Source organism: Nanorana parkeri, unplaced genomic scaffold (genome assembly GCF_000935625.1).
Source record: "Nanorana parkeri isolate BGI_ZX_2015 unplaced genomic scaffold, ASM93562v1 scaffold1516, whole genome shotgun sequence".
In the NCBI taxonomy this organism is placed as follows: domain Eukaryota; kingdom Metazoa; phylum Chordata; class Amphibia; order Anura; family Dicroglossidae; genus Nanorana; species Nanorana parkeri.
In genome coordinates, this window is record NW_017307784.1 from 346,888 (window position 1) to 359,570 (window position 12,683).

The 12,683-nt window shown below is 43.0% G+C and overlaps 1 pseudogene; it reads right to left on the minus strand.

Moving 5' to 3' along the window:
* The window catches only part of LOC108798596, a 52,888-nt pseudogene that overhangs the window by 23,889 nt on the left and 16,316 nt on the right, over positions 1–12,683 (minus strand).

Consider the following 12,683-nt stretch of genomic DNA (forward strand, 5'->3'; position numbering starts at 1 on the left):
AAAATAATAAAAAAATATATATATCAATCAAGAAAATAGGGTCTGTCATCATAAAGTTTATTTTGAGTTAACAGCTTGAGCGTTTCATGTGTATCTAGAGCATTGCTCTTCTGAGATCAGACGAAGTGACCTCTGCAGATGGCAGACGCACTGCGCTTTCTAAAATACACTTACTGGAAATGTAGAGAGGAAAGCTGGCTCCGCCATTCGCAGCTCTCGTCGGGCTTACGGACGCCCGAGGTAAGAGTGAGCCGGCTTAGCTACACAAAGAGTCCACACAGCGGGCTCTATAACAATAAGACTAATATTTGTGATATCGTGAAGAGAGCTGTTTTGATAATATTATAGGTTTCTGTCCATACATGAACATGGTATAAGGACGTTTCTTTTTTTTCTGCTAAAAGAAAAGAAATACAAAAATGAAATCCTGTTTTTGGATCAGATTTAGTCCTCACTGCAGAAGTCTGACAACCATGTGGCAAAGCTACCTCATTGCCATCAGTGGTCCACATAATTCTATGTTCATAATGACCTACCCCGAAATTGACCTGAACTATTAAATGTGAACTCCGGCCTTCCCTTCAGGCTTGCACGCTTGTACCGGCTCCTCTACTGAACTGAAATGTCTTACTGTGATTTCACTGCACACTGTGTGCTTGTCACAATGTCCATTAGAAGCTGCAAGTCAGATAGAGCCCGCCTCATTTCCTGGCCAGAGGACATCCACCATTAGCCGGTTCTTTCTTCCCCAGCCTGATTGTGCCTGGTCCGCCCCTTTCATTGGATTTCAGTTCATTCAATCATGGAGGCTCAGCATGACACGTGGGCGTTACCTAGGGAGGTCTGCACTGCAAATACAGCTTTCCTAGGAACGCCCACTCATCCAGACTGAGATCCACCTCTATCAAGGCATTTTAATATTTGCCTATCTCCTACCAAAAGCCAGCCCACTGCTTCCATCACAGCTCAAGGCTCTTGAAAGGAACACAAAGACTCTTTACATTGGGGGTCAGTGGGAAGAATGCTCCTTACATTGGTGGTCAGTGAGAAGAATGCTCCTTACATTGGTGGTCAGTGAGAAGAATGCTCCTTACATTGGTGGTCAGTGAGAAGAATGCTCCTTACATTGGCGGTCAGTGGGAAGAATGCTCCTTACATTGGCGGTCAGTGGGAAGAATGCTCCTTACATTGGTGGTCAGTGGGAAGAATGCTCCTTACATTGGTGGTCAGTGGGAAGAATGCACCTTACATTGGTGGTCAGTGAGAAGAATGTTCCTTACATTGGTGGTCAGTGAGAAGAATGTTCCTTACATTGGTGGTCAGTGAGAAGAATGCTCCTTACATTGGTGGTCAGTGAGAAGAATGTTCCTTAGATTGGTGGTCAGTGAGAAGAATGTTCCTTACATTGGTGGTCAGTGAGAAGAATGCTCCTTACATTGGTTGTCACTGGGAAGAATGTTCCTTACATTGGTGGTCAGTGAGAAGAATGCTCCTTACATTGGTTGTCAGTGGAAAGAATTATCCTTATATTGCTGGCCAGCCCCCTTACATATAGCTGAAAAGATCATTGGTGTAACTGGTAGCTGATTTGAGAGTCAGAAATTGCTCATTGCTCAAGGAACCCCTGGCAAACTCTGGAGGAACCCTGGGACTCCATGGAAGCCTTGCTGAAAATGGCTGTAGATGAATGGATCAGTATACAGGCAGTCCCTGGGTTACATACATCCGACTCCTACTTACAAACGGAGGCTTTTACTGTACAGCAGGGGTAGTTGTAATACTACCGCGCTCATGCCAACGAGGAGTGCCCGCCTTTTTGGGTCTGGTTTGTAGTACTGTGCGTACATTACAGGAAGTTGGCTCTTGTTAGAGGTGCAGACGAGGGGTGCCCAACTCTTCTTCCTGGGTCACTGTGAGGTTTTTACTCCTGTCTGTTTCCTCATTAGAAAGATTTAATCTCACTTCCTATCCTTAAGACAACAGGAAGTGAGAGGAAATCTACCCCTAGGAAGGGAAATTCACTCCTGTAAGAGTGGTCATTGGAAAAAGGGGTCTCCACTGAAGCTTTATCACCAATCCTTGTTTCCACGGCAACCCAAAATTTTCAAAATCCAATTGTCACCGGGACAGAAAGTGAGGTGAAATCTTCTGAACAGGGGCACAGACAGCAAAACAAACTTTACAGGGGCGTAAACCCTTCCCTATGCTATCCAAAACAAACAAAAAACGTTTTTTTTGGCTGGAGTTACACTTACCTGACCACCTTACATACAAATTCAACTTAAAGTGATTGAAGTCAAAAGGATTTTAAGCTATTTCAAAGTGTGATGAAATCACTTACAATGAATGCTGCTCCTTGATGTTTAAAAGTTTTAGTTTCCTGTAGAATCAGCTGGTCCCCCCGAGAACTAGTCCTAACTTCCTGTTTTAGAGTGACTCCTTTCTCAAGCAGAGTGCTATGGAGTCACCTTTGTGTGTGCTAGTAAGCTATGTGTGTCTCCACAGACACGACAAATCAAGCTACTCTCCTCTGACCCCTTGTTCGCCCTCCCCCAAGCTAGTAGATGAACAGTTGCTGTAGTCTGCTCTGTCCTTTGTGATCTTGTACTGGCCAGGATGTTCAGGGAAGCTGAGCTGAGAGACTTGGAAGCAGCTTTTCAGAAATGTGATGATTGTAAGTGTTTGGACAGAAATGTAAAGCAATGCTTTGCTGGGCAATGTATATATTTGTTTGATCTGGATTCATTATCGAAAAAAAGTGTGGGAGTTTAATACTACTTTAAGAACAAACCTGCAGTCCCTATCTGGTTGCTAACCCCGGGGACTGCCTGTACTGTACTGTACTGTACTGATAGAAACTGTAAGATAGAAATGATGTTTTACCTTTTTAAAGTGAAGGCGATTTCTTCACTCTCTCCAAACTCCTGGCGGTAAGCTCCGCTCACCATGCGGTCACTGGCCTTGTGCTCTCCAAACAACTTCTTCATTGCGTCTGTGATTTCTCCCACAGTGCACCTGGGACAGAGAAGACAAGACTCGGCTTACTCTACAACACTGACAGAAGGGCAGAAATCATAAAAGGTGATGTGAAGGGGAGCAGACACCTCTCGCTGTACAATCTTGTGAGGAAGGTGGCAAATTGAGCAAGCTGGATTCTCCTCAAATTATAATACTGACCCCTATCGCTACCACTAGGATAACAGTGACATTAGGAAGCATGCTTTGCATCCACACACTGGAGAAGATTTATAAATCATCCATCCAGCCACATGCTGGGCAAATGACGTTCGCATGGCATTCTCGCCATTAGAGGTACAAATTGCAATACGTGCACACTTTCTTCAAGTTTTTCTTCTCTCTTCTGCTGAACTCGAGAACACGCCCCCATCTCCTGGAGCAGGTACTCTCTAGAGCAGCAGGGAAGAATGCAGACAGGGCAGATAACACTGCATAAAAGGAGAACTATGGGTTTAAGTCTTTTCCCCATAGTTCTCCTTAGGGTAACGGGAGGACACAAACTAGCGTCCTCCCGTCACTCTAGCCGCAGTATACCCGCGAGCAGCTGCTCGCGGTATACTGAGACGCCGCAGCTGAAGCGGATCCCGACAATTGTGCCGGGATCCGCCCAGCTGCGTGACTGACAGCTGGCTCTGCCTATCTAGAGGCAGAGCCAGCTGTACCCGCCCCCTCCCCCGTCCGTTCCCCCAGTCAGCGATGGCGGATCGGAGCGGGGAATCCAGCCCCTCCCCTGTCACGGCAGAGAGCCGTGGCAGGATCGAGAGGTGAGCGAACACCGGTATGTGTTCGCTCACTTCCCTATCTACTGAGCCGATCTGTGACAGTCTCATTGTCACAGGTCGGCTAGAACTATGAGGTGAGTGAAAATCAGTCACCTCATAGTTCTCCTTTAAGAATTCAATGCAGCAACCGATGACGTGGGTGGGGTGGGGGACAAACACCTCTGGCATGCTGAAGAAGAAAACTTCATTCCCGGCACAAATTAAATTAAAATAGGTCTTATAGGCCATGTTATCTGATCGCTAAAATGGTGGTATTTGGTAATTCATTTGTCGCAGTCATTGTGATGTAATATAAAATGTAATAAGAATAAATTGTTATGTCGTACGTGCCGCTTAAAGCTCTAGAACTGTCATACTGCTTTTATGAATTTGATGCAGGGCTTTGCAAAACAGCATGAACGTCAGAAAACTGTTGCAAGTGCTATATTGAATAACCTACATGGTATGTTTCTTCTGGATTAAAAAGCCTTCCTTGTGGCATTAACCTTAAATCCAGCTGCACAGCGCTAAAAAACCTTCACATTGGGAGCAGCATAAATAATCACTAGATAGATAGTGAAACTTGCACTATCGTAATAAATGGTGAAATAGTGTATCAAAATATCACATCAATAAATATAAAGTGCCACATCAATAAATAAATATAGGACTGAGAGCATAAATATTCGAGATAAATAAAAATATTCAAAATGAATAAAAATCAATCAGAAGACAGTCCAGTAGTGAAAATAGTATATAAAGCTTGTTCCAGGTTAAAAAAAACGAACTCTTTCCAAGTTCGTGGTGTATACATCAAATAAGTGTTGAATATTCCCAAAGTTCCAATAGATATCGTGCTCTCCACGTGCCAAAAAGACCCCCCCCCCAATTTTAGACTGTCAGATAACAGCCAAACAAGTGGAATACGAATCAGAGGCAGCTCTCAACGTCCTCCTTCCTTTTCATATGCGCTCGTATCAGATGTTTAGTCATACCAAGGACAAAAATGAAGAAACCTTTTATTGGTAAAACAAATCCTGGGCCTGGTTTTATTAGGAGTCTGATAGAGCTCTGAGTGGGTCAGACTCCTAATTCTGTGGACCGTAGTTTGGTGATGACTGCACTGCTCACCAAACTACGGTCCATGACTGGCTGATCAGTGGAGTCATCACTAAGGATGGGCTCGGGCGTGTTCGCAGCTCCACGGGCCGAACCCGCCAGGAAGCTGACAGCGCCAATCACAGGCACTGAGACATTTCCCAATCTCTGCAGCTGTGGACCGGGAAAATGTTTTGGTACCTGTGATTGGCTCTGTGCGCTGTCAGCTCCCTGGCGGGCTCGGCACGTGGGGCTGGGAACACGCCCGAGCCCATCCTTAGTCATCACCAAACTACGGTCCACAGAATTAGGAGTCTGACCCACCCAGAGCTCTATCAGACTCCTAATAAAACCAGGCCCAGGATTTGTTTTACCAATAAAAGGTTTCTTCATTTTTGTCCTTGGTATGACTAAACATCTGATACGAGCGCATATGAAAAGGAAGGAGGACGTTGAGAGCTGCCTCTGATTCGTATTCCACTTGTTTGGCTGTTATCTGACAGTCTAAAATTGGGGGGGGGGTCTTTTTGGCACGTGGAGAGCACGATATCTATTGGAACTTTGGGAATATTCAACACTTATTTGATGTATACACCACGAACTTGGAAAGAGTTCGTTTTTTTTAACCTGGAACAAGCTTTATATACTATTTTCTCTACTGGACTGTCTTCTGATTGATTTTTATTCATTTTGAATATTTTTATTTATCTCGAATATTTATGCTCTCAGTCCTATATTTATTTATTGATGTGGCACTTTATATTTATTGATGTAATATTTTGATACACTATTTCACCATTTATTACGATATATGTAACATATTTTGCACTATCTATCTAGTGATTATTTATGCTGCTCCCAATGTGAGTTTTTTTAGCGCTGTGCACAGCTGGATTTAAGATTATTGGAGGAACTTTGTGTTTTTGTATAGCAGCTTTTAAACCATTGGGGTGATTTTTAATCCATACGCGCAGATTCATATTATTATATTCCTGCTGGCATTGTTAAGTATAGTTCCACTTTAAGGGTCATTTTCAGTGCAGGAAGGCATGCAACGTAAAACTGAATAAAGCGATACAGAAAGCAATGATGATGGCAATATACTGAATACTCGGTTTACACACAGGCCTTATAATAACTCCATCAGCTGTCAGGCAGAAAATAAGTGAACAGATATGTCACACCATTTACATTTCTTCTGCCTGCTGGCATGATATTTTCTTGTTAGAGTAATGGAAATTCTATAAAACTGATGGAAGAGGTTATGTGAAGACGCAGCGGGGGGGCTAAAATGTATTCACATCAGAGGGAAAGGACAGCTCAATCAATGTCCCCTCTGCCGATGTATACAACACTGTATATATCTACAGGAATGCATATATGGGATCTGACAACATACTAACAATATACACTGAGTGGCCAGATTATTATGACCACCTGACGTTTGTAGGCAAATTAATACCTTTCAACATCTCATGGACTCAATGCCAAGAAGAATCGCCGCAGTATTGAAGGCAAAAGGTGGCGAAGTACTGATGGGGTGGTCATAATAATCTGGCCACTCAGTGTATGTTTTAAGTAAAACCATTTATCTAAAGTAAATTTGTCCAAATTCTGGGCAATTGAACATATAGTAAAATAAAAGCATAAGCAGAGGTTATCTTCATAAAAAACTAAACATCAACACAATCAGTAGCTAGAGAGAAGGAAGCAGCTGAACTTATGAGAAAATCTCGAGGTGGTCAATGAAACTGCTCAATAAATAGTGAGACCTTGGACTAACCCGTCTAAGTCATATATATTCTGATGGTTTAATTATGCCTTTTGATGGTCTATGCCGGCGATATAATATTTAATCCAAGCAATTCTACAAATATCTAAAGGTCACGCCACTATTTAGCTACTGTATGGATTAAAGACAATCTTTACCTTGGGAAAATTCTCCACTCCTCCTTTAGCAATCTTTCCATTATTTCCAGAGGGATATCCTTTGTCTACAAGCTACTTGCTGAACCGGTATCTGCTGGAAAAATCCCATCAATGTTATGGTGGGGAAACTAATTAAACAGTGCCACGAGGGAACATGGTGCTGGCTTCCCGGCTAATCACGAAGCGGGTATTGACCCGCCTCCCTCTTTGGCTAGGAAGTCGGCTTCCCGACCAATCAGCAACGAGCTGGCGAAACAGCATTTTCGTCGGCTTCCCGGGCAATCAGGAAGCTGGGTAGCGCATAATGACACGCCACCCAGCTTCATGATTTCCGGGAAGCCAGCTCTTTGCTAGCAGAAATACTGGGTAATTGGTATTGGCGGGCACCGAAAAATAAATATCGGTATTCGTACTTCCTGACTATTCGCTGCAGCACCAATTTTAAAGCACATTCTGGAGGTTGACGCTTCTGAGAATGCAGTGGGTGTTCTATCACAGCAAGTCCTTTTTGCATTCTGTAGGTTTTTTCCCAAAAAAACTGTAGAAACAAATAGGTTGTGGGGGCCTCAGGGCCGCTTGGTGATCAATCTGGCCTCAGAGGATTGGTGCTACCAATTGAAGGAAGCAGCACATCCGCTATTCATTTTCACAGATTACAAGAACCTAGAATATCTGATGGCTGTTAGATGTCCAAGGCCCTGCCAGGGGAGACACGTATGGTTTTTTTTCCCACACTTTAATATCCACATCACATATTGGTTTGGTTCTAAGATTGGGAAACCCAACTCAATGTCATGCATGTTTTCTGAACCTGACTATCTCTCTTAACCATACAGCCTGATCTTGTCTCTTAGACTCGGCAATAAAAGGCACCTCACAGGAGGGGACACAATGGGCTAATAGATCTCTCTATTTAAGCTCAGCTTGCTTGTCTCCAAATTGCTGGATTGTCTTTGAGCTCCCCTGTGATTTCTTGCTTTGTATTGCCAGACTTCTGACCCAGATTTGCTATTTGACCATTCTTGTTTGCTGCCTGCCCCTTGACCTTGGATCGTTTACTGGACTTTGCCTCTGCCTCTTCCCTTTGTACCTTGCCTGCCCGACTTGTGTGACCTTGGCTCGCCTGACCTTGATTACGGATCTTGCCCTGCTCTGCCACCAGCACCTTGACTCCAGCTTGCAGTGTTACCACCACTGGCACTCGTGCCACTCGCTGCCTGCTTGGACTCTGTCCCCAACTCCAGAGTCCTCGGGACACGAGGTGGAAGGGAGGCCTCCTCACACATTCAGTCTCCAACCAGGTGCGTGACAAACTTGCACATAAAAAAATTGAATACAAAAATACAGACTTTTTATTTCTGTTCACATAAAATCCCACATTACAAAAGTGTGTGACATTATGTGTTGCTTTTACAAGAATATCATGGAATTTCATAACCTCCAATTATCTCTTAACCCCCTGGCTTTGTAATCAATGACATCTCGTTCTTGATACCACATGAGCAGTTATTCAATTTTCCCGCTTTTACTTGCATGAGACTGCTTCCTAACATGTTTCCCAGATACTGAAACCTACTTCTGTAAGTGAAAGTAATGAGGTAGTAGAAGTACAAAATCATATAATAATAATAATACTCTATGCACATGGCATAAGACTCACTTTTATATTCTGAATCCTTAAATCACACTTATAGTCATATATATGTACATAACCAGCCACGCAGGCAGTCCATCCAACTGTACCCAAATAGGTTATATCCACCTTAAGGTGTCTGCACTACCTTTATAGATATACTGTACATTCTGGAGTATTTTCCAGACACTTACCAGAACTGAAGAAGTGGCTTGAAGAAACTATGTCTTTCACATCATAAAACAAGTTCAGTAGAATGTGACAAACTACTACCAGCTATACCATGACCTGGATAAGTCACAACCTTCACAGACATATCCTGCATAGGGTACAGGTAACAGGTACAAATGTTCTCCAGCTCAATATCCCAAATATATCTTCTCAGCTTAAAAAGAGAACTATGGCCCAACCTTTTTTTTGCCGTAGTTCTCTAGGGTCACAGGAGGACATATACTAATGTCTTCCTGTGGCCCAAAACTCAGCACAACACAGAGCCGCGCTGCAGCCGGGACAGATCCTAACCATATTGTCAAGATCCACCCCACTACCTGATTGACAGCTGGCTCTGCCTCTATAGAGCTGTGCCCACCCCCTCCCCTATCCGTCTCTCCAATGAACATTGGAGGATGGGAGAGGGGAGGGGGGGAATCCATACGGGGAGCGGTTACTGACAGTCACCACTGTCTGCAGGGAGATGGTCGGGAACTGAGCGATTGGTGGTATGTTATCGCTCAGCTCTCGATCAATAGAGCTGAGGCGACGTGTGACGGCTTCAGCGTCACACGTCGGCTCTAACTATGGGGATGAGTGTATTTCAGTCTCCCCATAATTCTCCATTAAGCAACCATCTAGATGTCACAGCACAACTTCCCAGCAGTAGGAATGTATGGACTCATGTTTGTATAGACTGATATTGGAGTGAGGACGTGCTCCCAGCAGCAAGCACCCAACTCATTTCTTGGAGGAGAGGAGCTTGTGTGTGTTCTCCTTGGGTGCAGTTGGACATACATCTAACCTTAAAGTGACATTAAAGTCAAAAAAATGTTTCCCTCCCCCCAATGTTAATGTCAGCACTTACCTTAAATGAGGTTTCTTAATCCGATCTTCCTCTTCTTTCCCCATGTTTTCATCTGTCCCTCCAGCGGTGCGACGGCTCTACGATCCAGCGCTGACTCGTCTCTGCTTGCAAGCACTTCCGATCCAGCGGTGTCTACATGCGGGTGCCCGCGTCCATAGACTTACCTTGCGTCTTTGCTTGTCTCCCGGCTGAAAATCCGAACTGCACATGCGCCCGCCCCGAGATGCTTTGCGGCTGCCCGAGCAGTTTCGGATTCTCGGGCGGGAGCGCGCGACGAAAACAGGGCAAGTTTAAACCGCTGTTAAAGCGTTTAAAAAAAACAAAAACTTTTTGCCTATATCTACTGCTTGCTAGCTGTAGATATAGGCAAGAAAAACGGAGGGTTTAGAAACCCCTTAAGTGTGATTAAACATTCCAATTATAAAATTGAGTAAACATATTATTGTGTGAATAGGATTTTGGAGAGCTACTACCTCCCGAAGAAGCAGCTTTGATTATATCTGGGAAGTGCTTTTAGAAGTGGTCTCATCCCTCTTACCAGGATTAGCTGGAAAAAAATGAATGATAATTGCTAATAATTAGATATAATTGATGTAAAAGCTGAATAAGAGGCCATTGCAGATTATTGCAGTTTATCAACTACCACTTAGGGCTCCTTTTATATAAACGTTCTGCCCGGCTATGCCATTCATACGGCACTAGCTCTGCTAGACGGCGCCAATTTTCCTATAGTTGTCGGCCCCATGAGAACGGGCGGGCGGAACTTTTATGAAGCCCATAAAAGAAAAGAACCACTGATTAACTCATGAGATTTTAATTTACAGACCACACTTCTTAAAATTCAGAGTATAAAAAATGACCACAAAGAAACACATATCTGTAAAACATAAATCAAGGCAACTGGACTTGATGTATTGTTCTTGAAGACGTTTCACTGGTCATACAACTAACTTTCTCAGAATGAGTTTGAGAAAGCTGGTCGGATGACCAGTGAAACGTCTTCAAGAACAATACAGCAAGTCCAGTTGCCTTGACTTATTTTTTATAGACATGCCGTGATCTGGATGAATTAGAACCTTTATAGTAACACTCCATAAAAAAAGAGAGAGAGAGAGAGAGAGAGACAGATCTGCTTCATATTGATGCACAGAACGATCCATTATAAATACGGTAAATTTGATAAGCCCTGTGGACTATTCTATTGACTCCCCCCATTCACACTAAACAGCTGCTCAATACCCAAACAGCATCTGCTTGGAGCAGCCGATGTTCGGACAAGATCCTTCTACGTCGATTAACAAAATCAACTCTTGTCCACCGGAGAAAGGATAAAAGGGTAAAGAAGGGTGCAGGGGTTAATGGGGGTGCCAACAGGGCCACCTACAGCTCAAAATTTGGGCCAATTCAGTAGGAATCTGAAAAAAATTCAAGCAGTGTTTTATTAATACACCTACAAGCATTTAACCCTTGAGTGCGGAGGGAGGGGGCGGCACTGCAAGGATCATTTTTATTTATTTTTTTTAAATTGCGGAGTTCAGCTCCAAGTAAAGGTCTTGTTTAATTAGATTGAATTGCCCCTCAAGTGCCATAGAAAAGATCTGAAGCATGACGCAAATCAAAGATATACTCAAGCATGATGTAAATGAAAGAAAAGCCGTACAATTATTCCTTCCTCCAAATACGATTCCTTCCTCCAAATAGCTTAACCCCTTCGTGACGGGAGACGTACACTGTACGTCCTGTCACGAAGTGCCTATATGACTGGCTGTGACTGTACGTGACGAGTTATATCAGGGTTTGGAATGCCGGTAACCGCTGATTCTCAACGGTTGCCAGTCATTAATGAATGCCTCAGTATATGAAATAGTTAAGCTTTTGCAAAAGCTTCTTTGTTTCATTAATGAAAGAATGAAGCCTTTACATTCAGATACGGGTTCGCTAAATAGCGATCCCGTATTTGACAGCTGAAAATAGCAGAGAGGTAGCAGAGTGAGTCACCTCCCTGCTATTCCTTTTGACAGCTCGATAGCCCGATGTTTATGATACATTTCACCAAAGAGATACAATGTATCTCTTTGAGTGAAATGTATCAGACTTCTGATCGTCTGGGCTGATCAAAGACCTTTTAGTGAGAGCTGAATCTGACATGCTGTCAGGATCAGTCTCTATGGTTATTATTAGCTGTTCCTAAGTTTGGAGCACCCTAATAATAGCCAAAAATTTAAAAAAAAAGTTAATTTATCAAGCAGTCATAGTGACCACTTCATATAAACTGACAAAAAAAAAGTTTTTTTTTTTTTACAAAGTGTAAAAAAAATAAAAATAAAGTGTAAAACAAAATTAGGAAAATAAAAATTATATATAAATGTTTTTCCTTTTTTTTATATTTTATTCAAACTAAGTAAGACGTTAAGTACACATGTTTTATAATTATATAGCCCTATCTGTCCTCTAAAAAACAATATATAATATGTGTGGGTACATTTAGTAAGAAAGTATATTACTGTAGTGGAAGAATCACACAGCAAAAATGTAAAAAATGTGTCAGTCATTTATGAACAGAAACTGAAAACATTCAGTCATGGAGGGGTTAAACCCAGTCACATTTCATCTAATCCAGTAAGCAAAATCTTACCGCTACACACTGTAATAAAAGGGGAAATAAGATGGCTGCCTGTGAATGTATAAAATACACATCGCCTAAAAAAATCATAACCTTGAGATCCAACAATGTATATCTTATTTGCTAGAATGTTGTAGCAGTCAGGATGGATTGATATTTTATTATCAGTACAATAGCTTCCTGTTCCCACCCTTAATGAAGGGTTGTAAATAATCCTGACCAGTCCTTGGCTCAGACCAAGGTGACAGTTTAAAGCAGAACTCTGGGCAAAGGTGTTCTTAACCCCTGCAGTGGGGCTTCCCAGTGTGGTGGGCTTTACAAGGTCTCAGGTGGGCTATGCGGGGTCACAAGAGATCCTTCGCAGCCCACCGGAGACCCCGGCTTCCCTACTACGCTACTAACGCAACATGTCAAAAGCTGGATAACGCGTGCACGCTGTATCCAGCGACTGACATGTTACGCAAAATGTCTTATACAGGAAGGGGTGGAGCAAATTTAGATTTGTGGAGGGGGGGGGGGGGGGGGGGGGGCAAACACTTTTTT